This window comes from Cervus elaphus, chromosome 5, assembly GCF_910594005.1.
Source record: "Cervus elaphus chromosome 5, mCerEla1.1, whole genome shotgun sequence".
In the NCBI taxonomy this organism is placed as follows: domain Eukaryota; kingdom Metazoa; phylum Chordata; class Mammalia; order Artiodactyla; family Cervidae; genus Cervus; species Cervus elaphus.
Genome location: NC_057819.1, coordinates 117,209,520 through 117,237,462, shown reverse-complemented (window position 1 = coordinate 117,237,462; position 27,943 = coordinate 117,209,520). Strand labels below are relative to the sequence as shown.

General features: G+C 47.4%; 1 long non-coding RNA gene across 1 annotated transcript; it reads right to left on the bottom strand.

Annotated features, from left to right (window-relative positions):
- Positions 1–92: 92 nt before the first annotated feature.
- On the bottom strand, positions 93–27,943 carry LOC122695246. The gene is made up of 3 exons (XR_006341326.1): positions 27,826–27,943; positions 27,609–27,715; positions 93–393 (listed from the first exon to the last, which is right to left on the bottom strand). It is a non-coding gene; the product is annotated as an uncharacterized LOC122695246 (long non-coding RNA).

Genomic DNA, 27,943 nt, shown 5'->3' with positions numbered 1-27,943 from the left:
AAGCTCCCCATGCAGGAGACCCGGGTTCCATCCTTAGGGAACTAGGTTCTGCGTACTGCAACTAAAAGATCCTGCATGCTGCAACTAAGACTTGGTGCCAAATAAATTATTTTTTTAAAAAAGAAAGAGAAAGAAGGAAAGAAATTACCTACTCCCAATGAGCAAACTCCTGGAGAGATGTCATAACTCACCTGAGGTCACAGGGCAGGTTGGTGGCAGAGCTTCATGTACACGGTCTGAGCATCTACTGTGAGCCCACCAGAAGTCTGAGCTCAGTCATAAACACTCCACTGCAACCCAGAAGGTATACAGTGAATACATTTGAGATGAGTTGGATTTTGTCTGAAGAGACAAAGATACATAGAAATAGCATCTGCTGTCTTGAAGTGCCATCTGGTCAGGGGACAGACAAAAATAAGTGAGGGTAGCACAGCTGATAAGGGCTGTCACAGGGGGACCCCTCCCCAAGTCTCTCTCTCCCTCTCAGCAGAAGCCCCAGGTCCTCCGATAGCCAGGTGTCTGCCCTGGAAACAGCCTCTGGTGCCTGCCTGGATGCTAAGTCTGTTGGTCATGCCCAGCTCTCATATGAGTGGACTTCTGAACTGCCTGTCATCCTAGAGACACACCATTCTTTGCTCAAAGCAACATGAGACTTTGCCCAGCCTGTAAATGTCCCCGGCCCACCACTCTCTCCCTCCACCCTCCCTGACGATCCTCATCCAATCCACTATGGGGACTCAGTCACCAAGCCAGCATGTGCATCACCCAGATCTCTGTCAGCAGCCCAAAGCGCTCTTTCCGAGTTCCAAGTGCAAATGTCCACCCACATGGGTGCCTGCCAGGCACCCCAAGTGCAGCGCGCCTGCAACAAAACTGACACCAGCCCCTCCCCCTATTTCAGGGCACAGCACCTCCAAGCACCCGAGGCGCCTCTCCCTCCGTAACCAGTCAGCCACCAAGTCCCTATCTTCTTCCTTCTAAATATTTCCCAACTTCGCCTCTCCCACCTCCACTCAACCTCTCATCTGGACAGGCTCCTTCCCTTCCTGTTCCATCCTCCCCTTAGCCATCTGACCAAGATCCCTGAGGCCTTTCCCAGCCACACCTCCTACCTCTGCACACCTCTGTGCCCATCGGTGTAGCTCCCAGTCCACTCCAGAATGTTCCTTGCCTCCCTGCCTTTGGGCCCACAGTCTCCCGTCTTCCTCCTCTTCCCCTGGCTATTTCCTCTTCCTCCTGCCAGCCTCAGCTCACACCTGCCCCCACCCCCTTTCTCAGATCTCAGACCTCTTCTCAGATCATACAGGCCTTTCTCTCTCATCACACTTGCCTCCCTGTGATGTAACTATGCCTCCATGTCCTCGCCGTCCCCACTAGGCTACGGGCTACATGTTTTCAAGATTCATCCATATAGCCCCTGGCTACATGGGCTACATCGTGTTCCAAATAACATTCCACTGTACAGATTTTGTTGTTGTTCAGTTGCTAGGTCGAGTCCGACTCTTTGCAACCCTATGGATTGCAGCACACCAGGCTTCCCTGTCCTTCACCATCTCCTAGAGTTTGCTCAAACTCGCATCCATTGAGTTGATGATGCTATCCAACCATTTCATCCTCTGTTACCCTCTTATCCTCCTGTCCTCAGTCTTTCCCACCATCAGGGTCTTTTCCAATGAATTGGCTTTTCACATCAGGTGGCCAAAGTGTTGGAGCTTCAGCAACAGTCCTTCCAATGAATATTCAAGGTTGATTTCCCTTAGGATGGACTGGTTTGATCTCTTTGCAGTCCAAGGGACTCTCAAGAGTCTTCTCCAACACCACAGTTCTAAAGCATCAGTTCTTCAGTGCTCAGGCTTCTTTATGGTCCAACTCTCACATCCGTACATGACTACTGAAAAAAAACATGTGTGTGACATTTTTTTTTTCTCCACTCACTAATTGATGGACATTTGGATTGTTTCCATCTGGGGGCTGTTATGAATAATACTGCTGTAAACATTCAGGCATGAGTTTTTAATGTGGAAATACTGTCTCAGTCAGCTTGGGCTCTATAACAAAATCACATAGACTGGGTAGCTTCAATAACAGAAATCATTTCTCTCCGTTCTGGAGACTGGAAGTCTGAGATCAGGGTGCCAGCACAGTGGGGTTGTAGTGAGGGCTCTCTGGCTTGCAGATGGCTGCCTTCTTGCTGTGTCTGTATGTAGCAGAGAGACGGACAGGGAGGGAGGGAAAGTTTATCTCTTCCTCTTTGCTTTTTCTTTTTTTGAGTCAAAAAAATTCAAAATAAAGAGTAAAAAGTATTCATTCATTTATCAAATATTTTGGGGGGGGGGTAAACTTAACAATAGCCAAGTACTGACTACCATTGGCCAGTTTCATTTTCAAGTCTTGAAAATGAAGTCTTGAGAATTCGTTCTGGTTATCTTCTGCTGCACTGTAAAATGGGAACCAGCCAACTCACTATAATGCCTCACTCAATATCCTTAAAAACTTACATTGCATTGTCTGACAACATAATTTATTTCAGCTTCACCTTTATGAATTTATCTATAATAGGAATCAACCAATTAATTATAGTACATGTGATTCAATTGAAAAGTTATAATCAAGCTTTTTGTGGCATAGTTCTATAGTGAAGAAAATTAATGCATTTTAGGGCCAAATTTGGCTTCCCAGGTAGCTCAGTTGGCAAAGAATCCGCCTGCAATGCAGGAGACTGTGATTCAATTCCTAAGTTGGGAAGTTTCCCTGGAGAAGGGATAGGCTACCCACTCCAGTATTCTTGGGCTTCCCTGGTGGCTCAGATGGTAAAAAATCCACCTGTAATGTCGGAGACCTGGATTCGATCCCTAGGTTGGGAAGATCCCCTGGAGGAGGACATGGCAACCCACTCCACTGTTCTTGCCTGGAGACTCCCCATGGACAGAGGAGCCTGGTGGGATATAGTCCATGGGGTCACAGAGAGTCAGACAGAGCTGAGCACCGCACAGGGCCAAATTCATCAGTTTGTTTATTTTAAAAATGATTCTGGTAATGGCTTTCTTTTTTAAATTATTTTATATTGGACTCTAGTTGATTTACAATGTTGGGTTAGTTTCAAATGTACTCATCTCTTCCTCTTCTTTTTTTTTTTCCCGGTCCTCTTCTTTCTTTTTTTTCCCCCATTTATTTTTATTAGTTGGAGGCTAATTACTTTACAATATTGTAGTGGTTTTTGTCATACATTGACATGAATCAGCCATGTCTTCCTCTTCTTATCAAGACACTAATCCCATCCTGAGGCCCCACCCTCATGATCTCATCTAACCTAATTACCTCTCAATGGCCCCGCCTCCAAACACCGTCAAACGGAGAGTTAGAACTTCAACACATGACTTAGGGAGGGACACAGTCGGTTCATAGGAATATGTCTCACTCTCTTCCATATATACTTAGGAGTGGAACTGCTAGATCATACAGTAACTATGTTTAGCTTTTTGAGGAACTGTTAACTGCAGTTTTGGTCAAACTCTGGTTTTCTCCGCTGATTGCATCATTGTACATTCCCAACCTGCAACGTGGGAGGTTTCTGTTCTCTATCACTGGCTGTGACATCTGTTTGAAGCCTTCATTCTCCCCAGCCCCCTGCCCCCACTCTCTCTCTCTCTCAACAGGTGACCTCACTACGTCACAGAAAAGATGGGAACCCTTGTACATCCCACCATCAAGCTCGGAGCTGCCTCACCACAACCCCCTCACCTCCTTGCCCCTGATACCTCAGAGCAGACCTCTCTCCAGGGTACATACAGCTCATCTCCTGCCTTTGTTTCAGAGAGTATCCCCCATCACTGGCCATTTCCTCTCTTCTGCTTTTAATTGCTGTCTCAGGTTGAGTTCTGCAGGATACAGAGAGAAGCCTGTAGGCAGTTAACTGGGGGGCGTTCAAGGATTGTGTGGGATAAAGGCGGTGACAGGGCTGGACCAAGGGAAAAGCTGAACTGTGATGCAGGCCCATCTCAGGCCTCAGCCAACCCCGCAGGAAACTGAGGCTGGGACACGCTCAGCAAGGCCCCCCATTGTGGCAATGAGGCCAGGACTGTAAAAGGCCTTATCTACCAGTCATTGGATCAAGGCTGCTTCGGACAAATGGGGGAGGTGGGGCTGGCGGTGGGGTGCATGAATTTGAGCAGAGAGGTCTCTATAGCTCAGGGCTCGTCCCAGAGACAGGCTCAGATGAGAGCTCTCAGCTGCCAACCTTCTTGAAGCTGGGGCAATTAGTACTTCAGTCCTGGAGGGGCGCCTGGGTGGTACCACAACATCCAGCTGGCTCCTTCCTCTCCATTTGCAGTCCTTGCTCACTCTTCCAGGCTTCCCTGGTGGCTCAGACCGTAAAGAATATTCCTGCAAGGCTGGAGACCTGGGTTCGATCCCTAGGTCAAGGAAGATCCCCTGGAAAAGGGAATGGTAATCCACTCCAGTATTCCTGCCTGGAGAATCCCACGGACAGAGGAGCCTGGCGGGCTACAGTCCATGGGGTCACAAGGAGTCGGAGCGGTCTGAGTGCAGTTCTGTTCTCCGCTTGCTCAGTCCTCTTTTTGCATTCTGCTTAGGCAACCCTTCCTCAGGCAGCTCCTCTGAATGCCCAGCTCAGTCAGTTTTCTTGGTTATATACCGCTGGAGACCCATGTGCCTCTCTTATCTCAGCTTGGCATTTTACAACCATATATCATGATTATTTATTGTTATCTACGCCCAGTAGCACTAATGGTAAAGACCCGCCTGCCAGTACAGGAGATAAAAAGAGAGGCAGCTTCGATCCCTGGGTTGGGAAGATCCCCTGGAGGGGGCATGGCAACCCACTCCAGTACTCTTGCCTGGAGAATCCCTTGGACAGAGGAGTCTGGCAGGCCTACAGTCCACAGGGTCACAAAAGAGTTGGATATGACTTAGCGACTTCACACGCACCCCCATGATACTGTAAGCCCCAGAAGGGTGAGGAATCTGTTATTGCTCATCTGTATATGCCTGGCACCTAGCATAATGCCTGGCACGTGATAGGTATTCAGTAGATACTCATTAATGAACCAATACACGAAAAGGTAGAGAGTCAGAGTTCAAGACCCAGCTCTCATTTCCCATCAAGGGACCTTGGCCAGGTTGTACAGCTCCATAGCTCATATGGATGGTCAGGACATTCACACTGGCCTTGGAGACTTCTTATGATTATAAAATGAGATATGTGCAACACACGTGGCCCAGAAACTAGTGCTGGAACATGGTGAAGTCCTGCTAATCTTCCTTCCTCAGACCCAGGGAGAGTCCTGGGTCCTGGGGCAAGACAGTCTCTATGATGGGACCCATAGAAGCATCCTGGAGGAGCCCCCAGGGTGCAGGCAGGGGGCAGGACAGCACACTGGGCTATGGCTTTTTTGTTTCCTGGCGGTCCAGAACAGCCTTTTCCCTAAGACTGAGCCCCAGGAGTGTATTCGTGATACCCAAGAGGACACCAGCATCCCCTGCAGAAGCATTTTCACAGAGGCTTATTCTTGTGTTACACATGTAAGCAGCTTCTGTCACTGGATTGTTCTACCACTCCCAGGCTGTATTCTCGTGAAATTTTATTAATATGTTTAAATAAAATGTCTTACTGAAATAGGACTAAATATTTAGCTGGTGAAATGTTTGCCTTTCAATGCTTAATTAGCCTTCGAACATCATGTAGAGGAACACAGCCGTTGAAATGATTTAGACTGATATAGAAAAGTTCTAAGGACTTCCCTGGTGGTCCGGTGGTTAAGAATCTGCCTGTGAATGCAGGGCACATGGTTTCAGTCCCTGGTACTGGAAGTTCCACATGCCGAGGAGCAACCAAGCCCGTGGGCCACACGACGAGCCCGAACTCTAGAGTCCACGTGCTGCAACCACTGAGCCTGTGTGCTTACTGTCTGCGCTCTGCAACAAGAGAAGCCCTCAGACTGCAACTGGAGAGTGGCCCCCGTTCGCCTCAACTAGAGAAAGCCCAAGCACAGCAATAAAGACCCAGCACAGCCAAAAATAAACAAAAGTAAATCAATTAAGTTTTTTTTAAGTGCTCAGATATGATTTTCATATGTGACTGTATCTGGATATGAAGCTTGAGGTGTCTCAAAATTTTTTAACTTAAAAAAATTTGTTTCCCAATTGCAAAATTTACGTCATCGTTAAAAATTTTTAAGAGGAAAAACTTTTTTTAAAAAAAGACTGAGCCCCCAGTGTTAAGAGAAGGGCGCTTTGTCCACTTGAGGACCAGAGCATCAGAGGTGAGAGAGTGCTCTCTCAGGCCAATACAGGAGAGGACCAGCTGGAATTAACAAGCAAGTTTCCCCAGGCAGAAAGCGAAAAGGAACTAAAGAGCCTCCTGATGAAGGCAAAAGAGGAGAGTGAAAAAGCTAGCTTAAAAATCAACATTCAAAAAACGAAGATCATGGCATCCAGTATCTTTAGGATTGAAAGGAAATCAACACTGAATAGTCATTGGAAGGACTGGTGCCAAAGCTGAAGCTCCAATACTTTGGCCATCTGATGTGAAGAGCTGAGTCATTGGAATAGACCCTGATGCTGGGAAAGACTGAGGGCAGGAGGAGAAGGAGGCCACAGAGGATGAGATGACTGGATGGACATGAGTTTGAGCAAACTCCAGAAGCTAATGAAGGACAGGGAAGGCTGGCGTGCTGCAGTCCATGGGGTCGCAAAGAGTTGAACATGGCTAAGCAACTGAACAACAACCCCCATGTTGTGGGGCCCAGCCCCCTGTGACCTCCAAGAGGGCGTATTCTTCCCTTGCCAGCCTCAGAGGAGAGCTTGGTTTATTGAAGGAGGTGGCACTTTTCGTTCACCGGACTTCATCCTCTGTAGGCCACCGGGTGACACAAGGCAGAGATAAACAGGTAGCTGATACGGCCAGGTGTGCTTTCTTCCCCTTTGCATAAGTGATTTATTTTGAAAGAATTATTGACTCAAAATAAGTCACATGAATAGTACAAAGAAGTCCCATGTACACATCACCCAGCTTCCCCCAGTGATGACAATTTACATACTTGTAGCTTGTTACAAAAGCCAGAAAAGTGATTGACATTAGACACAACTAGACTATAGACCTCTCTCAATTTCACCATTTTGGGCATGCACTTATTTTTTGTGTGTCTTTGCATATAATTCCATGGCATTTTGTTATATGTCTAGATTCATCAAACCACCGTCACAAACAAGATACAGGATTGCTCCATCACCTTAAAAGAGATGGCTTCTGCTGTGCTTTTACAGGCTCGCCCTCCCTCCCCTTCCTGGATGGCTGGCAACCTGGTCAGCTCTCCATCTCTACAATTGTGTCACTTTGAGAATGTTGTGTAATGGAATCATAAAGTATGTAACCTTTTGAGGTTGGCTTTTTGCTCTCAGCGTAATGTCCTTAAGAGCCATTTAAGTCGTTGCATGCTGGGTAGTTCATTACTTGTTATCATGAAGCAACAGAACTGGACATGGAACAACAGACTGGTCCCAAATCAGGAAAGGAGTATGTCAAGGCTGTAAATCGTCAATCTGCTTATTTAACTTATATGCAGAGTACAGCATGAGAAATGCTGGGCTGGAGGAAGCACAAGCTGGAATCAAGATTGCCAGGAGAAATATCAATAACATCAGATATGCAGATGACACCACCCTTGTGGCAGAAAACGAAGAACTAAAGAGCCTCTTGATGAAAGTGAAAGAGGAGAGTGAAAAAGGTGGCTTAAAACTCAACATTCAGAAAACTAAGATCATGGTAGCTGGTCCCATCACTTCATGGCAAATAGATGGGGAAACAGTGGAAACAGTGGCTGACTTTATTTTTCTGGGCTCCAAAATCACTGCAGATGGTGACTGCAGCCATGAAGTTAAAAGACGCTTATTCCTTGGAAAAAAAGTTATGACCAAACTAGACAGCATATTAAAAAGCAGAGACATTACTTTGCCAACAAAGGTCCGTCTAGTCAAAGATATGGTTTTTCCAGTAGTAATGTATGGATGTGAGAGCTGGACTCTAAAGATAGCTGAGCGCAGAACTGATGCTTTAGAACTGTGGTGTTGGAGAAGACTCTTGAGCGTCCCTTGGACTGCAAGGAGATCCAACCAGTCCATCCTAAAGGAAATCAGTCCTGAGTGTTCATTGGAAGGACTGATGCTGAAGCTGAAACTCCAATATTTGGCTACCTGATGCGAAGACCTGACTCATTTGAAAAGACCCTGATGCTAGGAAAGATTGAAGGCAGGAAGAAGAGGGGACGACAGAGGATGAGATGGTTGGATGGCATCACCAACTCAATGGACATGAGTTTGAGTAAACTCTGGGAGTTGGTGATGGACAGGGAGAAGGGGCGTGCTGCAGTCCATGGGGGTGGAAAGGAGTCAGACACGACTGAGGGACTGAACTGAATTGATTCCACAGTTATGCTTTTAAAGAGATTCTCTTTGTGAGTGGAGGAAGCGGGGAGGGAGATCAATTAGGAGGCTGCCGGAGTCCAGGTAAACATCAAAAGCCGGACCTGGGTCCCCGTGAGGTTCCACATTACTTCCTGCCACTGAAACTGGCCCTCAGTGTGTTCTGGCCTCAGGGGTCAGGGTGGGGTGGGAGAGAGAGGATTCGGATTGCTGAAGCCCAGCTGGCAGTAGGGGGCGCCAGAGGTCTTTTCCCTAAAGCTGCTGCTGCTTCTGCTGCTAAGTCGCTTCAGTCGTGTCTGACTCTGTGGGACCCCATAGACGGCAGCCCACCAGGCTCCCCCGTCCCTGGGATTCTCCAGGCAAGAATAGTGGAGTGGGTTGCCATTTCCTTCTTCAATGCATGAAAGTGAAAAGTGAAAGTGAAGTCGCTCAGTCGTGTCCGACTCTTGGCGACCCCATGGACTGCAGCCTGCCAGGCTCCTCCTTCCATGGGATTTTCCAGGAAAGAGTACTGGAGTAGGGTGCAATTGCCTTCTCCTTTCCCCAAAGGGTGAGTCCCAAACCTGAATACCCGGGAGGGTTTGCCCAGAGCTTTAGGCCTCTGTGGGCGTTGGCCAAGAGAACCTAGAGTCTTGTTCCCCTAGAGCCCCCAACCCCCCAAGTTTCAGCACAGCCCCAAACTGCAAGGCTGGGAGATGAGGTTGATACTGTATAGAAGGGGAGGAGGCACGTGTGTATTCTAAGTCACCCTTTTGTCCATGGAATTCTCCAGGCAAGAATACTGGAGTGGGTAGCTATTCTCTTCTCCACGGTATCTTCCCAACCCAGGGGTCGAACCCGGGTCTCCTGCATTGCAGGCAGATTCTCTACTGTCTGAGCCCCCAGGGAAGCCATGAGGGAGGAGGTGAGGTGAGACGTGGACCAAGAGGAGATGCAGAGGGAGAGGGCTCTGGCCCCTCGTCAGCCCAGAGCTCCTGCTCAGGGGTGGCTCGGAGCTCAGGTCACCAGGCTGGACCCTGACGCCTCCCGCCCCATCCACTCTTCTCCATCCCTGACAGGTGCCCTCACTTCTCAGCCCACTCTTCCAAGAATGCTCCCAAGACGCAGGAGTGCCCCATAGTCTACCTGGATCTCACATGCCTCTCTGAAAGATGCCTTTCAGCACGAGCCCACCCCCTCCCCCGGGGCTCATCCAGGGCGCTCTGGGCTCTGTGGGGCTTGCAGAGTGGGCACTAGCAGCCCTCTATGCAGCACCCCCTAACTGCTGGGGGTGGGCTGAGAAGTGCCGTCCCCAGGGGCTTCCGCTCCTGTGGGCCTGGTGGAACAGTGTCGACTGGCAGGCACTCTCTTCCAAACCTGCAGCGGCTCCATCATCTTCTGAATTCAGCCCACTCTCCTGGCATGATCTTAAGCCCGTTCCAACCTTCTGGTCCTCTGGCTTGCTCCACCCTCTGGTGCTTATGGATGCCTGGCTGCCAGAACTCACCACCTCCTGCCCTTGCTCAAGCTGGTCCTTCTCTTTCAATGCCCTTGCCTCCCCTCCCCCCATTCTCTAACTCCATGCCCACTCCTCTAGGAAACCCAGCACATAGTAGGTCCAAAAAGTGGGAGTTCCCAGTCTATGTGCTCCCAGGACATACACTGTGTGTATTCCATAATGGAAATTTTCTCGTGTAGCCTAATCATTGGTAGTTTACACGACTGCCTCCCCCAGAGACTTCACATTCATCTCTGGTTCCCCAGAGCCTGGTACTCAGAAGGTGCCAAGTAAAGTCTGATTGAATAAATGAATGAATGCATCTGTTGAAAGATCTTTGAGACCCTCTTCCTGTGATCCACTTCTGCCCTCCTCCCCTTCTGATTATTCCTCTGTGGTTTACTTAAAGGGTGCTCCTTACCCTGCTGCCCCTGAACACTGGCATTTCACCCTCCCCTCTGGTTCACTCTGCCCCCCGCCCTAGGCAAGCTCACTCACACCAGCAGCTTTATCTGCTGCGCTTATTCCACCAGGGCCCCAGTTCTCCCCACAGCCCTGAGCCCTGTGCATCCTTTGCTTGTTCTTATCTGTCTTTCCCACCACCCATCCTTCCCATGAATGTTAAGGTCCATCAGAGCAGAAGTCTTATTCATTGGGTTCACTGCTGCACCTCTGGCACCCATATGTGCTCAGTGAATATTTGTGAAATGAATGAATGAATAAAGAAATGGGAGACTCTCCCTGTGAAGTCCTGCAAACAGTCCTGTCCTTTCACACATCACAGACTGATTTCACCATCTCCTCCCTCATGCAATTTGCTTCTCCAGTCTCTGCTACCTCCCTCCTCCCAGTCCTCCAACTTAAAACCCCCACAGTCTCCCTAGACATCTCCTTTTACTCTCTCAACAAATCAACAGCCACTGCGTTGTTCCTGATTCTACCTCTTTCCAGTCCCCACATTCACCCCAGTCCCTGGCTCACTCCTGCTTTAGACCCTTGACCCTTATCACCTGGACTTATTCATCTCCTCCTAACTTGGGTCCCTCACTTCTATTTCTGCTCTTTATTCACATTGTCATCTAAATGATTTTTCTAAAACATTAACTTCAATATGTCAACCCCTTAGTTAAAAAAAAAAACAACAAAAAAACACCTCTTTGGGGCTTTCCAGGTGGTTCAGTGGTAAAGAATCCACCTGCCAAAGCAGGTGATATGAGTTCGGTCCCTGATCTGGGAAGATCCCACATGCTGAGGAGCAATTCAGCCCATGTACCACCACTACTGAACCTGTGCCTTGAGTCAGCAAGCCGCAACCAAAGCCCAAGCGCCCTAGAGCTGGTGCTCTGCAACAAGAGAAGCCACATCAATGAGGAGCCTGCACACCGCAACTAGAGAGTAGCCCCTGTTTACTGCAACTAGGGAAAAGCCTGTACAACAATAAAGACCCAGCAGAGCCAAAAAATAAGTTAATTAATTTAGTTACAATTTTTAAAAATCCTCATTGCAACCACCTCTCCTAACAGTTATGCCCACCTCACACGGTGGGTGGTATAATTATAGAAGGCTCAGGACAAAGGATAGACTGAGGTGATAATTAACATGGAGCTGCAAAATGAGAAAGTTATTTCTTTTCTAATTCTTTCCAACCTTCTTTTTTTGGGGGTAGGGTGCACCATGCAACATGTAGTTCAGTTCAGTTCAGTTCAGTCCCTCAGTCGTGTCCTACTCTTTGCGACCCTGTGAACTGCAGCACGCCAGGCCTCCCTGTCCATCACCAACTCCCGGAGTCTACCCAAACCCATGTCCATTGAGTCAGTGATTCCATCCAACCATCTCATCCTCTGTCGTCCCCTTCTCCTCCCGCCTTCAATCTTTCCCAGCATCAGGGTCTTTTCCAATGAGTCAGCTCTTTGCATCAGGTGGCCAAAGTATTGGAGTTTCAGCTTCAACATCAGTCCTTCCAATGAACACCCAGGACTGATCTCTTTTAGGATGGACTGGTTGGATCTCCTTGCAGTCCAAGTGACGCTCAAGAGTCTTCTCCAACACCACAGTTCAAAAGCATCAATTCTTCTGCACTCAGCTGTCTTTAGAGTCCAACTCTCACATCCATACATGACTACTGGAAAAACCATAGCCTTGACCAGACAGACCTTTGTTGGCAAAGTAATGTCTCTGCTTTTTAATATGCTGTCTAGGTTGGTCATAACTTTTCTTCCAAGGAGTAAGCGTCTTTTAATTTCATGGCTGCAGTCACCATCTGCAGTGATTTTGGAGCCCAGAAAAATAAAGTCAGCCACTGTTTCCACTGTTTCCCCATCTATTTGCCATGAAGTGATGGGACCGGATGCCATGATCTTAGTTGACTGAATGTTGAGCTTTAAGCCAACTTTTTCACTCTCCTCTTTCACTTTCATCAAGAGGCTCTTTAGTTCTTCTTCGTTTTCTGCCATAAGGGTGGTATCATCTGCATATCTGAGGTTATTGATATTTCTCCTGGCAATCTTGATTCCAGCTTGTGCTTCCTCCAGCCCAGCATTTCTCACGATGTACTCTGCATATAAGTTAAATAAGCAGGGTGACAATATACAGTCTTGATGTACTCCTTTTCCTATTTGGAACCAGTCTGTTGTTCCATGTCCAGTTCTAACTGTTGCTTCCTGACCTGCATACCTGATCTCTTGAGTTTTTCAAGAGGCAGGTGAGGTGGTCTGGTATTCCCATCTCTTTCAGAATTTTCCACAGTTTTTTGTGATCCGCACAGTCAAAGGTTTTGGCATAGTCAATAAAGCAGAAATAGATGTTTTTCTGAAACTCTCTTGCTTTTTTGATGATTCAGTGGATGTTGGCAATTTGATCTCTGGTTCATCTGCCTTTTCTAAAACCAGCTTGAACATCTGGAAGTTCACGGTTCACGTATTTCTGAAGCCTGGCTTGGAGAATTTTGAGCATTACTTTACTAGCGTGTGAGATGAGTGCAATTGTGCGGTAGTTTGAGCATTCTTTGGCATTACCTTTCTTTGGGGTTGGAATGAAAACTGACCTTTTCCAGTCCTGTGGCCACTGCTGAGTTTTCCAAATTTGCTGACATATGGAGTGCAACACTTGCACAGCATCATCTTTTAGGATTTGAAATAGCTCAACTGGAATTCCATCACCTCCACTGGCTTTGTTCATAGTGATGCTTTCTAAGGCCCACTTGACTTCACATTCCAGGGTGTCTGGCTCTAGGTGAGTGTGTGTGATCATACCATCGTGATTATCTGGGTCATGAAGATCTTTTTTGTACAGTTCTGTGTATTCTTGCCACCTCTTCTTAATATCTTCTGCTTCTGTCAGGTCCATACCATTTCTGTCCTTTATTGAGCCCATCTTTGCATGAAATCTTCCCTTGGTATCTCTAATTTTCTTGAAGAGATCTCTAGTCTTTCCCATTCTATCGTTTTCCTCTATTTCTTTGCATTGATCACTGAGTAAGGTTTTCTTATCTCTCCTTGCTATTCTTTGGAACTCTGCATTAAAATGGGTATATCTTTCCTTTTCTCCTTTGCTTTTTGCTTCTCTTCTTTTCACAGTGATTTGTAAGGCCTCCTCAGACAGCCATTTTGCTTTTTTGCATTTCTTCTTCTTGGGGATGGTCTTGATTCCTGTCTCCTGTACAATGTCACGAACCTCCGTCCATAGTTCATCAGGTACTCTGTCTATCAGATCTAGTCCCTTAAATCTACTTCTCACTTCCACTGTATACTCATAAGGGATTTGATTTAGGCCATACCTGAATGGTCTAGTGGTTTCCCCTACTTTGTTCAATTTAAGTCTGAATTTGGCAATAAGGAGTTCATGATCTGAGCCACAGCCAGCTCCCGGTCTTGTCTTTGCTGATGGTATAGAGCTTCTCCATCTTTGGCTGCAAAGAATATAATCAATTTGATTTTGGTGTTGACCATCTGGTGATAGGGTGCACCATGCAACATGTAGGATCTTTCCTAAACGGGGAACCAAACAAGAATACTGGAATGGGTTGCCATTTCCTACCCAAAGGATCCTCCTGTCTCAGTGATTAAACCCCCTGGAGGGATGGAACCCACCGAGTCTCTTGCATCTCCTGCATTGGCAGGTGGATTCTTTACCACTGCACCACTCAGGAAACCACCAGGGAAGACCACTAATTCTTTCCAGCCTTCTGAAGATATCAAGGGGCAAGTCTCCACATGCTGCTAGAATGTCATTAACACCTCTTTTTCACTTGCTAATCTCTTAACAGGATTCTAACCATGCTGCCAGTTGTGTGATATTTAGCTAGACTATAGTAACATTGTCTTCTTTTTATTTTCTGTATTTTGCAATTACCTACTATCCATGACACGTGATATTGATTTTTTATTCATAGTAATCATGGTCGATAAAATAAATTTATTTGGGAAAAGATATCATAAATCATATATCCATCTAAGGAATAACATCCAGAATTATATATAGAACTCTTGTCAACAAGGAAAATGAATAGAAGTGAAAAATCAAATAGAAAAATGAGCAAAAAAGGCTTAAACATTTCAAAGAAAGATGATATATAAGGGACCAATGAACAGATGAAAAATGCTCAACCACATTAGTCATCAGAGAAATGTGAATTAAAACTACAATTTGATATCCCTGTACACCTACCAGGACTAAAAAGAAAAAGGACTTTCAATATCAAATGTTGACAGGACTGTGGAGTAATTGGAACTCTGACTCATTGGTAGTGAGGATGTAATTTATAACAACTACTTTGGGAAACTGGCCATATCCACTGAACCTGGGCATTTCCATATTGCCCTCTGACCCAGGAATTCAACTCCTGGGTATAAACCCAACAAAAATGAGTATGTGTATTCACCAAAAATCTTGCATAAGAATACTCATGGCAGCTCTACTCATAATAGCCAAAAACTGAAAACAAGTTACATGTCAGCAGTAGAATGGAGAAATACATCCTGTTATATTCACATAATGGAATACTGTATAAAAGTGACAATGAATAAATTAAACTACACAAATGAATAAATTAAGCCAGACACATAAAAAGAGCAGTCTTTATGGTTCCATGGTGAGAAGTTCAAATGCAAATGAAACTAATCTGTGTTGTTACAACTCAGAGAGTGGTAACCTGAGGGTCTGTGTCTAGGAGGTGGTACCAGGCCAGCGGCGGAGGGCTCATAATGTTATTGACCTGGGCGAAAAATTGCTTTTTCTTACTTGAGTGAAAGTTAGTTGATTTGTGTACTTCGTCATATGTGTTGTATGTCAAGAAGAAATGACTTAAATTTGAGTTTTTAAAAATGAAACACATAAAGACAAGCATTTCAGGAGGGATAAATGAGGAGTTTGGGATTAACATACACACAGTACTATATATAAACTAGATAACCAACAAGAACCTACTGAATAGGTTTTTGTGTGTGTGTGTGTGTGTGTGTTTTTCCTGAATAGGTTTGTGAATCACTGTGAATCATTTTACGGTATACCTGAAACTCACACAATGTTATAAGTCATCCTGACTGCAGTTTAAAAAAATAAAGAAAAAAATTTTTTTTCTTTTTAATTTGTTTTTTTATTGAAGGATAATAGCTTTACAGAATTTTGTTGTTTTCTGTCAAACCTCAACATGAATCCTCCATAGGTATACCTTTATCCCCTCCCTTTTGAACTCACCCCCACCTCCCTCCCCATCCCACTCCTCTAGGTTGATACAGAGCCCCTGTTTGAGTTTCCCGAGCCATACAGCAAATTCCCGTTGGCCATCTATTTTACATGTGGTAATGTGAGTTTCCATGTTACTCTTTTCATACATCTCACCCTCTCCTCCCCTCTCCCCATGTCCATAAGTCTAAAGAAAAAAATTTTTTAAAACAAAGAAAAGCATTTAGACAATGAAAATCTGAAGATATGACAGGTCTCCTGAAGATGGAGCTCAAATGGCACGTGTTCAGGGAATTCTGCCCTTGGTACTCAAGTCTGAATGGTCCTCCCTAGCTTCTCAGGTATCATGTCATGGGGCAGTTCAGTGTGGTGGTTAGGAGCACAGATTTTGGAAGCTGACGAGCCTGAATTTGAACCTGAGCTTTGTCACTGGCTATATAGGACGTCAGACAAATTACCAAGCCTCTCTGGGCATCAGCTTATCCATCTATAGATCACTTTCGAGTTGGGTTTGATTAGTGAAACAGTGTGGTCCAGTGCTGGGCACACAGGATGGCCATGATAAATGGAGCCACACCCAGAGCTGCGTGATGCTCACTGCACAAGACCTGCTGTTTCACACCTCTTTGCATCCCCAAGTGTCTGTTCTTCTGGGACACCCTTCTATCTGATGGTCACACAGCCCATCCTTCAATGCCCATCTCAAGTACCTCCTCCTGTGTGATGCCACACCCTTCAGGAGGCTTACAAAAAGATTAGGACTCTGAAGGCTCAGATGAGTTAGCATTTTTAACAATAAAGTATTTTTAAATTAAGGTAAATTTAAATTGGGGCTTCCCAGGTGACTCAGTGGGTGGAGAATCCACTTGCAAGGCAGGAGACTCCAGGGTCAGAAAGATCCCCTGGAGAAGGGCATAGCAACCCATTCCAGTATTCTTTCCTGGAGAATCCCGTGGACAGAGGAGCCTGGTGGGCTACAGTCCATGGGGTCACGGAGAGTTGGATATGACTGAGCACAAACTGAGGTATGTACATTGTTTTTTTAGACATAATGCTACTGCACACTTAATAGACTACAGTATAGTGTAAACATAAGTTTTGTAGGCACTGGGAAACCAAAAATTTTGTATGACCCCTTCTATTGAGATATTTGCTTTCTTGTGCTGGTCTGGAGCTGAATCTGTAATATCTCCAAGGTACCTATGTATGGTTTATTACTCCTTTAGTGCTGGGCAACTTATAGGAGAAGACTCTGGAAAATACTTGCCGAATAAAAGAATGAAGAGCTTTTCAAATGATTCTAGCGTCTCTGCCATTTCCTGGTGGGGTGGGGCAGAGGCTGGTTCCCTTTGCGTGCCCGTAAGAGCAACAGACACACAGCCCCGTGTGAGGGACCTCATTCACCTCGGTGGAGCATGGGCACCACGAGATGTGTTGTGGGTGAGTGGTTATCACCATGACGTCAGCCTCAAAGGTTAGGGATGTCCCCAAGCCATCCCAGTTCCCTTTACCACCCTATATGGATAGGTCACTCATGAGAGTGACTCCAACTTCTACTTAACCTCTTGGTCACCTAACAGGTTCCCTAAGCCAGACACTTGCTGATTGAGACTGTGACGCTTAGTTCTCCACTTCTACAAGTTGTTGTTGGGCAGGACAGGGAAGAGAGTGGGGCAACTTATTCAGATGTGACCTCATAGGTGACTGAGCCCATCTCAGCGCTTTAGTAAAACATAGTTTACTAAAACATGTTTTAGTAAAATAGGTAAGAAAATATTCCCTTTGCAAAGCAAGGCCTAGAGAACCCCATTTGAAACCTAAGCAGCCCTCCATGATAATGGTCATGCCGCCTTCACCCCACCCCTCACCTGCACCCCATCCTCTCCCCAAACACGCAGGCACTTACACAGTACCCTGACCCCGCCCCTCCGCTCAGAACATCACGCCTCAACTTTTCAGCCTCTGAAATTCAACTCAAAGCTACAGTTATCACCAGTGCCAGGTCTGTCAGGATAAGAGATGGAAAAGGCAGGAATTTCGGCCGTCCCGTCTCCTGAGTGGAGACAGAGACAGGTGGAAATCAAGTGCAGTGGGGGAGGGGCACCGTGGCCAGAGAAGAGGCCCCAGGTTTGCGGAGGGGAGACTGGGGAAAGGGAAGGCTTCCTGGAGGAGGCTGATGTTTTGGTTTCTGATCAGTCTGCTCTCTGTTTCACCCGCTAGAATGTCAGCTCCACGAGGGCAACGGACCTCACACCTTGTCTTCAGCTGTCTTTCCAATGCCTGAAAGTCAGGTACAGTGACAGGCATAGTGCAGGGTTTAAGGAGCATCAGTGAAGAAATCGGGGAAGGGCTGAGCCAAGATGTGCCAGATGAGTGGAAGTCGGCCCCTCTGCAGGCTTTTTAGGAGGGAAGGACATTGTGAACAAAGAGCTGGAGGTGGGAAAGGGTAAGAGTGGAAGGAGATGCGATCGTGGGGGTGGGGCGGGGCAGAGATTGGCGAGGGATGAGGCTGGAGAGACTCGAAGGGCAGGAGGGCCAGCCAGAGCCCCCCAGATGCCCCACCTTCTTCCTCTGATGAGGTCCCTCTGCCCCCTGGCACTTTATCTGCACTTTCTTTACACCCTAAATCCTGCCTTGTGTTGCATGAGTTCATTCATCAGTACTTACTAAGCACCTACGATGTGCCAGGTGTGGGGCTGGAGCAAAACACCCACCACGTGTGGCATAAGCCAGTCTCCAGAGTGATTGCCCACCCAGCATCACAGCTCATCCTCACAACAATGCTGGAGAAAGGGACCCCTCCCTCCCTCCTCCCTTCCATCTATTTATATATTTAACAAATATATATTGACAGCTTAGTATGTGTCACGGACCAGGAATGTATCACAAGCAAGACCCCTCACTGGGGTGTGGGGGACAGTAGACTCAAACAAACTAGCAAGGTAATTTTAGGTGATGATAAGTTCTGTGAAAGACACGGCAAACAGGGTGATGTGACTAGGAGTGACTGGTGGGATGCACTGGATCCGGAAGGCTCCCTGGGAAGGTGACATCTGAGTCACCAGCCATGCGAGGAGCACAGCAGGCTGAGTGCACAGCACTTGCAAAGGTACTGGGGTGGGACCGTGCCCAGGGCATCGGAGGAGCAAAAGGAAGGCACTCTGCATAGCCGGAGAACTGGAATATTCGATGTGAGTGAAGTGGAAAGTGGAAGGGATGAGACAGAAGAGGAAGCCAGCAGCCAGATTAGAAAAAGGTTGTAGGGGCTTCCCGGGTGGCACAGTGGATGAGAATCCGCTTTGCAATGCAGGGGACACTGGTTTGATCCCCGCTCCGGGAAGATTCCACACGCTGCGGAGCAACAAAACCTGTGCACCACAACCACACTGAATCCATGCTCGCGACCCACAGCTACTAAAATCCACACGCCTAGGGCCCATGCTCCACAACCAGAGAAGCCACTGCAATGAGATGAGAAGCCCAAGCACTTCAATGAACAGTAGCCCCTGGTTGCTACAACTAGAGAAAGCCCACACAAAGCAATGAAAACCCAGCATAGCCATAAATAAATAAAACCTCCTGCTGATACAGATGTTGGAGATTTCTAAAAAAAAAGAAGGGGGGTGGGGGTTGTAGACACTGGGTTAATTCTGTAGTGAGATGTGAGTCCGTTGAAAGGTTTTAAGGAAGCTAGCTGATGTATTCTGTGTGATGCTTTAATAAGACCATGGGGCTAAGCTGGAAGGAGGCAGGAGACCAGCAGTGGCAGACGGTGGGTGTGGGAGGTGAACCGGGCAGAATCCGCTGCAGGAAGCCTGGGTTTCTCTTCCAGACCTGCTTCTCCCCATCTGTCCCATCTCAGAAAATGGCCCCACAGCACACCCGACAGCTCCCTCCAGCCAGAAACTCTCAAGGCCTTCTGGCACATCCTTTCTCCCTTTCACCCTCCACACCCCTTCAGTTCTGTCCATGTTCACATCCGGAAAAGGGGACCATCTCCAGGCCAGGCCAGTGCCCAGATGAGGGGGTGTTCCCCAGCAGCCGAGCTGTGAGACTGTCTCAGCAGCTTCCTGCTTCTCTGGGGAGAAAGTGGAGAGTAGGTTTCAGCCACAGGGAGGCTCTGCCAATAGGCGAGAACGATGAAGGGAGCAGGGAGCAAGAGGTGGGGGTGTTGCAAGACAGTGGTGATGGTGGTTTAGTCGCTAAGTCGTGTCTGATTCTTGCAGTCCCATGGACTGTAGCCTGCCAGGTTCCTCAGAATACTGGAGTGGGTTGCCATTTCCTTCTCCAGGGGATCTTCCCGATCCAGGAATCGAACCCTGGTCTCCTACATTGCAGGCAGATTCTTCACCAACTGAGCTACAAGGGAAATACAATAATCAGATCCAAATGGTAGACCATGGACTCCGAGGTGGGAGAGGCAGAAGGGAAAGCTGGAGGGGTGACGGCCAGTGGGGGAGTCCCTGAGTGGGGGTTTTAGACAAAGCACCCATGGAAGAAAATGTGAGCTGGGAAGGTGAGACCGGTGATCAGGGTGGGGACTTGGGGAGCGACCCTGGGAGTGGGCGGCTGGCGGAGTGGAGAAAGCAACATCAGGAGGTCTGGGTGCTGCGGAGCATCTGTGTGGATGTGGGAGCCACGGAGAGCCAGGCCAGGGTGGATGATAGGCAGCAGGCCCCCAGAGTGCTGGGGGTGGGGGGGAGGTGATGGACGCCAGCACGGACAGAGGCGTGGCTGCCACAGCTGGTTGGCGTGTGTTCAGAAGGGCCAGGAGACTGGAGGGGAATGATCTGGAAACAGGGAATGAGAAGGTCGCCCCTGCCGCACCTCCCCAGCCTGAGATTTCTCCTTTTGAAAGGGCTGCTGTGGGTCTCCATCCTCTCCAGGAGGTTGGGGGACGCACTGAGACGCCCAAGGCTCCTAGGAAGGGCTGCAAAGGAGTTGAGAGAGGGGCCTGGACAGGGGGCTGGGCCAAGCTGAGGCCACACTTGGCCAGTTTCCCAAGTAGCTAAAGTGGAAGAACAAATGGGCCAGCCCAGCAGGCCTCCTGGGGCAAGAGAAGGTGGTGGCCATGGGTGAAGGCAGAAGAGGGAGCTGTGGAGGAAGAAGGTCCCCAAGAGGGTGAGAAGTTAATTAGCTCGTCACCCAGGTGGCTCAGTGGTAAAGAACCCACCTGCCAATGCAGGAGACAAAGGAGACATGGGTTCAATCCCTGGGTCAGGAAGATCCTCTAGAGAAGGAAGTGACAACCCACTCCATTCTTGCCTGGAAAATCCCATGGACAGAGGAGACTGGCGGGCTACAGTCCATGGGGTCAAAAACAGTCGGACACGACTGAGCTACTGAGCATATATACACAACGTAGGTTAACGATCCAGTCTTAATTTTCACTTATTTGTTAAGGTTGATTATGCCCAGCTCCCAGCTGGTCCAGCCTCTGGCCGATCTCCAAAATTCCTTGCCCCAGCTGTTTAAGACATAATTACTCTGAACAACTTTGGAGAAGAACAGGCCCCCTTAAGACAGCAACTTTCCACATACAGGCCTATATATACTTACTCATTTCTTAGGTTAGTGCAGCAGGTCGCTAATCTGACTGCTGCCCCTTCTCACCTCATTAAAGGTGATCTGTTCCTGTAAAGTGCTGGTCTCGTTCTTTTTCTGAACCTCACCTTCTCTAACTCCTCTACCTTACATTTTTGGTGCTGAAACCCAGGAGGTTGAGGTTCCTTCTAGTTCTCCACGGCCAGCTCTTTGGAGCATGGAAGCCTGCCGAGCTCACTTTCCCGCCCGGGCTTTCAAGACCTCCTCGAGAGGACGCCCTGTGCCTTCATGAGAGGTACAAGTCCTGTGTAAGGGCTTTATTGGTTTTCCACATAACCCAAAGAATATTGGCCTCTCTCTCTCTTTCTCTCTTCCTCTTTTCTCTACACTTTCTTTTCCACGAGACCGACCAACTCCAGGACAGAGGCCTTTTGCCACTCGACCACTCTACATGCAACATTCCACTCGAGCCGGCCCCTAGATTAAGGTAAGATCCAGACGGTGTTCTAGAGGTGCCCTAGAACCCAGTCCTTTCTGGGTCCCGGGGACCCCCGGCCTAGGGCCACTCTGTAGATGATGGTGGGGGACAGTCCACTTCGACACAGAGCTCTCTTCTCATAACTCCTGTTGCGACTACGGGTGACGACTCGAGCTCCCAATAGGAGCCTCTGCTTGCCTTTCAATTATGGGGTCTGGCCAATCCATCCGAAAAGATTCCTCTCTGGCATGTGTTCTCAAAAATCTCAGACCACTCTCACTCACTGAACTCAAAGCTAACCGCTTAAAACAACTTTATATACAGATCTGGCCTCAATACCAATTAGACAACCAAAACCGCTGGTCTGAGTTCGGGACTTTCGATTTCAATATTTTATCAGATCTCACTAACTTCCTCAAATGGAATGGCAAATGGTCGAAGGTCCCCTATATTCAAGCCTTCTGAGACCTTAAAAGCTGTCCTTCTCTTTACAAAGACTGTTCTACCCATCAAACCCTCCTCTGCTCTCTCTCCCCCTCCATTACAGAAGAATACAAATCTAAAGCCCCTAAAAGGCCCCCTGAACCCTTAGCCCCCAATTTTGACCAGCCAGATGAGCCTCCTCCCTATCGCCCTGAAAAGAAGCTTCCAGAGAGGAGACCCCATCCTCTAGCCCTTCCTCCTCCAAAACAGAAAGTGATGACTCCAAAACCCCAAAAGAGATTTCCACCCCACCTCCATCGGCCAAGACCTGAAACAAACACATTTCCTCTCAGAAAGCTAGCAGGATCAGAGGGCCCTACATGGGTTCATGTGCCTTTCTTAATTTCTGATATGAGCCCAATTGAAGAAAAATGGAGATCCTTTTCAAAAAAATCCTACTAGATACAAAAAAAATTTCTCTGCCTTACACAAACATATCGTTTAGCCTAGAGTGATCTTTATCACATCCTAAAGGCCACTTTAACCCCTGATGAAAAGAAACGGATATGACAGGCAGCCCAGACTCATGCTGATCAGCTCCATAACTGAGATAAGACTAATCCAGTGGTTGATGATGCAGTCCCTATAACTGAGCCACGGTAGACATATCAAGCAGGCGATGCCAACATCCAGTATCTGCATCATGTGATCACCTATTTACTAAAAAAAATGCTAAAAAGCTCTCACATTCATGTTAACTACGGTAAGATTAGAAAAATGACTCAAAAAAAAGATAAAAATCCTGACCTTTTTCTTTCACAGCTTACTGAGGCAGTCCAAAAATACACTAATCTAGATATTTCCACCCCCGCTGGACTTCTGTACCCACATGTCCGTTCATAAGCCAGTCAGCCCCCGATATTTGCCGAAAACTATGCCAGCTAGAAAAGGGCCCTGAGACCCCCAAAAAGAGACCTTCTAAAAATAGCCTTCAAGATGTTCAGTAATAGAGAGAAAGAGGCTAAGAGAGAAAAAGACCGTGAGAGAAAAGCTAAATATGCCTTTTTGGCAGCAACAATTAAGATCAGCCCGGCCCAAGTCATCACAGACTGGAACTTAAGACTCCCACCCCGACCCTGCTTCCAATGCAACCAGTCAGGACACTGGACAAAAACATGCCCGAACTCATGGCCCCCCACAAAAGCGTGCCCAACCTGTGGTCAGTGGGGACACTGAGAGGTAGACTGTCCCCAGGGACGCCCTGACACCCCTGGGGAGGTCCCCACCTGCCAGACCTGGAGAATAGAATGTCCACAGGGACACCCTGGCGCCCCTGGTGAGATCCTCACTTCTCCCCAAAACCCCAGCCCAACCCTATGAGAGTTTTTCCAATGACCGGACCCAGGTTCCAGCCCCCCGGCCCGTGTCCTGGACACGAGCTCAGAACTTAGGGTAGACAGGGTAGTGGCTGCAAAAAAGATCTACTTTATAGTAGACATTGGAGCTGCTTTCTCTCTCTTAACTTCCTACTCTGGCCCAACTCAAGACTCAGAGCTCACAATCAAGGGGGTCTCTGGAGTTTCCTTAAGGCCAAAAATCAGCCCTCCATTACTCTGTCAATTTAGAAAATTGACCCTCATACACTCATTCCTCATAATGCCTCAGTGCCCAATGGCATTCCTAGGGGGAGATTCGTTATCCAAATTGAGAGTCTTTATTACCATACCCTCCTTGATACAGTCTCTATATTCTGCACGCAGATGGCACCAGACCGTCCCTCTCCCTCACCCCTAACCTTCCCTTAGATCTACCTGCCTTAGACCCTCCAGTCGGGGACACTGATCACCCATCCATAGCCAAACATCATCCCACAGTCCACATTACCCTAAAAGACCCCTCAACTATAATCACCCAACAACAGTACTCTCTCACCCCGGAGGCCCACAAAAGACTTAAGCCTACCATAGACCATCTTCTTCAAGCCTCTATCTTAATTCCTACCCATTCACCACACAACACCCCTATTCTGGCAGTAAAAAGAGACCAAACTCTTGGAGACTGGTCCAGGATCTGCAAAAAATCAATGAGGCCATCACGCCAACATTCCCAGGAGTCCCTAACCCTTACACCCTTCTGCCATACCCCCGACTACAACCCACTTCACCATATCAGATCTCAAAGACGCCTTTTTCACCATCCCCCTCCCCCCCCTCTCCCAACCCCTTTTCACCTTCACCTGGCAAGACCCCGAGACTCATGTTTCCCAACAACTAACATGGACAGTTCTCCCCCAGGGGTTCAGAGACAGCCCCCACTTTTTTGGACAGGCTTGATAAAAGGACCTACAGACACTCGACCTAGCTTCAAGTCATCTCCTCCAATATGTAGATGACCTCCTCCTTTGTAGCCCAACCCAAAAACTCTGCCTCCAACATACTGCCAAACTCCTTGGGGCCCTGAGATCCTGGGGTTATTGGGTGTCTGGATCCAAGGCCCAAGTAGTACAGACAAACATCACCTACCTGGGGCTCTCCATATCCCACCAACAAAAAACTATTCCCCCAGATAAAATCCAGGCCTTAATTAACTGTATACTTACAAAAACAAAAAGAGAACTCCTGTCTATCTTAGGCCTCCTAAACTTTTTCCGTATCTGGATCCCTAACTTCTCCCTCGTTGCAAAGCTGCTCTATGAGACAACAAAAAGATGTCTGGATGAGGCCCTCTTTAACCCTTCCTCGCTGGCCAATCTTATTCGCCAGCTCACCCAGAGCCTCCTCCAAGTGCCAACTCTTCACCTGCCAGATCACATCAGACCATTCTTTCTCTTTGCCCATTCCAACCAAGGATAGGCCCTGGGACTTCTATGCCAGTGGGCCGGAGACACCTGGGCTCCCATAGCCTATCTGTCAAAACAGCTGGACATGGTGACCAAGGGGTGGCCTCCCTACATACAGGCCACGGCTGCTATCGCAGCCCTCATACCCAAAACAAATAAACTCTCTAGACATGCCCCTTTAATAGTCTGCTCTCCACACACCTTCCCGGACTTATTACCTCATCGGCTTTCCTCTCCCTTCCCCCTTCCAGAGTACAGGTCCTACACGCCTTTCTCCTCGACCCCCGGCTCTCATTCTCCCCCTGCTCTCCCCTTAACCTTGCCAGCTTATTACCCACGTCCTCTACAACAGACCCTCTCCTACAAAGCTGCAATCACCCTCTTAATGCCTGAAGCCCAAAAACTAACCCGAAATGTTCCTCTAAATGCTCACCTCATTCCTTCAAAAATTTACTCTCTCATTAGGCTTTCCTTTCTCTGCCCCCTGCTCAACTACAAATCCTCCACACACACCTCCTGGACTCATCCCTTTTATGCCTTATAAACCTCTTAATCCTGCTAGCTTACTCCCTACACCAGATCCAGAAACAAAACACCTATTTCATGACTGTGTTCAGACCTTAGGTATGACACTTAACACCTTTAAACATATAACTGATCAGCCCCTTACTGACCCCAAAGTCCCATCCTGGTTCACAGATGACACTGCCCCAGAACAAGCCCCGTTTGGAGCTCGATACGCTATAGGTCAGGGACAGCCCAAAAAGTTATCTCCCCTCGCCTCATCAAGTCAGCCACACTCCAACTCACATATCCTCACAACAGGCTGAACTGATAACTCTTACACAAGCTTTGACCCTAGCCAAAGATCAAAAGATAAACATTTACACTGACTCCAAATATGTCTATAACATATTACATTCTAACATTATAATCGGAAAAGAGAAGAGATTGCTCACTCAGAAAGACACACCTATTCTCAACGCGTCTCTTATTTCTAAACTCCTCCATGTAGCTCAGTTCCCAAAACAAACTGCTGTAATACATTGCCTGAGACATCAGCGACATAGTCCTATCTCCTTTTATAACAATATAACAAATCACGGAACAAAACAACAAGCCACCTCTGTTAGTCATGTCTTTGCTGCTGCTGCTAAATCGCTTCAGTCCTGTCCGACTCTAATGTGACCCCATAGATGGCAGCCCACCAGGCTCTCCCGTCCCTGGGATTCTCCAGGCAAGAACACTGGAGTGGGTTGCCATTTCCTTCTCCAATGCATGAAAGTGAAAGGTGCAAGTGAAGTCGCTCAGTCGTGTCCGACTCTTAGCGACCCCACGGACTGCAGCCCACCAGGCTCCTCCGTCCATGGGATTTTCCAGGCAAGAGCACTGGAGTGGGGAGCCATTGCCTTCTCTGAGTCCTGTCTTTACTATAGCCAAAATTGGTGAGCCTAACATCCACACATTACTTTCATATTTACATTCCCTTTTCCACCCCTCTATAAAAGTACTGAAGACTTTCCTTCGGAACTTTATTAAACTGACTAAAGATGATGTGTCTTATTTAAATGATCTGACTCAAACTTCTACCATTTGTCAACAGACACATCCTAATTCTAACATTCGCCCCCCTCCTTTCCCCACCCACCAAATTCATAGACATCTTCCCACACAAGACTGGCAGGTAGATTTCACCCACATGCCACCCGTAAAAAGGGTTAAACTTCTCCTAGTCTTTGTAGATACATTTTCTAGATAGATTAAAGCTTTCCCAACTACTAGCAAACGAGCCCCTACTGTGGCTCAGCTTATTCTTACTGAAATCCTCCCAAGGTTTGGAATGCCTTCCTCCCTCCAGTCTGACAACGGGCCCAAGTTCACATCCCAAATCACCCAAAATATTACACAAGCCCTTCTATTTCCTTGGAGGTTTCAGATTCCTAATCATCCCTGGTCTTCCGAAAAGGTTAAGAAAGCCAACCAAGTCCTAAAAGAAACTCTGACCAAATTAACAATCGAACTTCATCAAGGCTGAACAAAACTCCTCCCTTTAGCCAGCTTAAAGGTCCGGGCCTTACAAAAAAAACCCCTTAAATATCAGTCCATTTGAGGCCATATATGGGAGACCCATAACACCTTTAAATCTTCCCCCTCCCAGGACAGTCCCAAACTGCCTTTCCACCTTCCTTCTCCTTGCCCAGGTACGAGATGCCCTTTGCAACATATGGATAACTTACTCCCTCGACTACATCCCAATCTTCCATACCCATCCCTTCAAATAGGAGATAAAGTCTATATGACAGTTCAGTCCCACTCAGATCTAACCCCAAAATGACAAAGACCCTACACAGTAATTCTGCTGATCCCTACCACTGCAACATTAAAAGAAATCACCCCTTGGATACACATCACCCGGTTAAAAAAAGGTTATACAGCCCAATGATAAAAATGCTTGCCAGATTAATACTTTTCAAGTTTCTCACACATGCCCTACAACTCTAAAGTTCTCACAGTTTCCACCAACCCCAGCTGGCAACGGATGAGCCTGTCGGTTTCACGGCTACAATTATTCCTGAAGCAACTTCAGACAGATATCTGGGTCTCGAGTCCTCAAAGATCCATGCTCGAACACATTGAAGATTACATCTCCACTCTGTGACTACAAAAAACCTTTTATAACTTTTACCCCTTCTCAGACCATTCATTTTTATCATCCTCCTACTCACCTTTGGGCCTTGTTTGTTTAATCTTTTCCAGAGATTCCTCCAAGGCCGAATCTGAGCCATTTCCCGAGACCAAGTCAAGACTGTTCTTTTGCTTGAGACCCTGACGGCTAAAATAAAAAATCAACAGTACGAGCCTTAGATTTCCTTCCTCCCAGACCACAAATCCCGGACCCTCATTTATCAGCATGAAGAAGCCCTGAATATTAACAGCGCCCACCTCTCTTTCTCTTTTTCTATATATTCCTTAGGGTCTGGGATGAAGGAATGTTACTTGGCTCAAAATAGCCTGGAGCTAAAACTCCCCTCCAGGTCCTCCCCACCCCTCTATGCAAAAC